Genomic DNA, 2,500 nt, shown 5'->3' on the forward strand with positions numbered 1-2,500 from the left:
CTGTTCTTGCGTGGTGCGGTGACCATCGTGAGCGGAGCAAAACGTCAGCCATCTCAGCACCCTGGAACCCCCCGGGTGGCACAGGGCTGGATGGGGCTTTCGTATAGCAGGGACGGTGCTGCCTCTCGCTTCGCTCGCTGTCCGCCGCTCGCCGCTCGCTCGCGCAGCCAAAAATGGCCAGTTTTGGCCCGTTTTTGGGCCGTTTTGGCCTGTTTTTGGGCTGTTCTTGCATGGCGCGGCGACCGTCGTGAGCGGAGCAAAATGTCAGCCATCTCAGCACCCTGGAACCCCCCGGGTGGCACAGGGCTGGATGGGGCTTTCGTATAGCAGGGACGGTGCTGCCTCTCGCTTCGCTCGCTGTCCGCCACTCGCCGCTCGCTCGCGCAGCCAAAAATGGCCAGTTTTGGCCCGTTTTTGGGCCGTTTTGGCCAGTTTTTGGCCTGTTCTTGCGTTGCGCGGTGACCGTCGAGAGCGGACCAAAACGTCAGCCATCTCAGCACCCTGGAACCCCCCGGGTGGCACAGGGCTGGATGGGGCTTTCGTATAGCAGGGACGGTGCTGCCTCACGCTTCGCTCGCTGTTCGCCGCTCGCCGCTCGCTCGCGCAGCCAAAAATGGCCTGTTTTGGCCCGTTTTTGGGCTGTTTTGGCCTGTTTTTGGGCTGTTCTTGCGTGGCGCGGCGACCGTCGTGAGCGGAGCAAAATGTCAGCCATCTCAGCACCCTGGAACCCCCCGGGTGGCACAGGGCTGGATGGGGCTTTCGTATAGCAGGGACGGTGCTGCCTCACGCTTCGCTCGCTGTTCGCCGCTCGCCGCTCGCTCGCGCAGCCAAAAATGGCCTGTTTTGGCCCGTTTTTGGGCTGTTTTGGCCTGTTTTTGGGCTGTTCTTGTGTGGCGCGGCGACCGTCGTGAGCGGAGCAAAATGTCAGCCATCTCAGCACCCTGGAACCCCCCGGGTGGCACAGGGCTGGATGGGGCTTTCGTATAGCAGGGACGGTGCTGCCTCACGCTTCGCTCGCTGTTCGCCGCTCGCCGCTCGCTCGCGCAGCCAAAAATGGCCTGTTTTGGCCCGTTTTTGGGCTGTTTTGGCCTGTTTTTGGGCTGTTCTTGCGTGGCGCGGCGACCGTCGTGAGCGGAGCAAAATGTCAGCCATCTCAGCACCCTGGAACCCCCCGGGTGGCACAGGGCTGGATGGGGCTTTCGTATAGCAGGGACGGTGCTGCCTCACGCTTCGCTCACTGTTCGCCGCTCGCCGCTCGCTCGCGCAGCCAAAAATGGCCTGTTTTGGCCCGTTTTTGGGCTGTTTTGGCCTGTTTTTGGGCTGTTCTTGCGTGGTGCGGTGACCATCGTGAGCGGAGCAAAACGTCAGCCATCTCAGCACCCTGGAACCCCCCGGGTGGCACAGGGCTGGATGGGGCTTTCGTATAGCAGGGACGGTGCTGCCTCTCGCTTCGCTCGCTGTCCGCCGCTCGCCGCTCGCTCGCGCAGCCAAAAATGGCCAGTTTTGGCCCGTTTTTGGGCCGTTTTGGCCTGTTTTTGGGCTGTTCTTGCGTGGTGCGGCGACCGTCGTGAGCGGAGCAAAATGTCAGCCATCTCAGCACCCTGGAACCCCCCGGGTGGCACAGGGCTGGATGGGGCTTTCGTATAGCAGGGACGGTGCTGCCTCTCGCTTCGCTTGCTGTCCGCCACTCGCCGCTCGCTCGCGCAGCCAAAAATGGCCAGTTTTGGCCCGTTTTTGGGCCGTTTTGGCCCGTTTTTGGCCTGTTCTTGCGTTGCGCGGTGACCGTCGAGAGCGGAGCAAAACGTCAGCCATCTCAGCACCCTGGAACCCCCCGGGTGGCACAGGGCTGGATGGGGCTTTCGTATAGCAGGGACGGTGCTGCCTCACGCTTCGCTCACTGTTCGCCGCTCGCCGCTCGCTCGCGCAGCCAAAAATGGCCTGTTTTGGCCCGTTTTTGGGCTGTTTTGGCCTGTTTTTGGGCTGTTCTTGCGTGGTGCGGTGACCATCGTGAGCGGAGCAAAACGTCAGCCATCTCAGCACCCTGGAACCCCCCGGGTGGCACAGGGCTGGATGGGGCTTTCGTATAGCAGGGACGGTGCTGCCTCTCGCTTCGCTCGCTGTCCGCCGCTCGCCGCTCGCTCGCGCAGCCAAAAATGGCCAGTTTTGGCCCGTTTTTGGGCCGTTTTGGCCTGTTTTTGGGCTGTTCTTGCGTGGTGCGGCGACCGTCGTGAGCGGAGCAAAATGTCAGCCATCTCAGCACCCTGGAACCCCCCGGGTGGCACAGGGCTGGATGGGGCTTTCGTATAGCAGGGACGGTGCTGCCTCTCGCTTCGCTCGCTGTCCGCCACTCGCCGCTCGCTCGCGCAGCCAAAAATGGCCAGTTTTGGCCCGTTTTTGGGCCGTTTTGGCCAGTTTTTGGCCTGTTCTTGCGTTGCGCGGTGACCGTCGAGAGCGGAGCAAAACGTCAGCCATCTCAGCACCCTGGAACCCCCCGGGTGGC

The sequence above is a fragment of the Musa acuminata genome, unplaced genomic scaffold (assembly GCF_036884655.1).
Source record: "Musa acuminata AAA Group cultivar baxijiao unplaced genomic scaffold, Cavendish_Baxijiao_AAA HiC_scaffold_37, whole genome shotgun sequence".
Classification (NCBI taxonomy): Eukaryota; Viridiplantae; Streptophyta; class Magnoliopsida; order Zingiberales; family Musaceae; genus Musa; species Musa acuminata.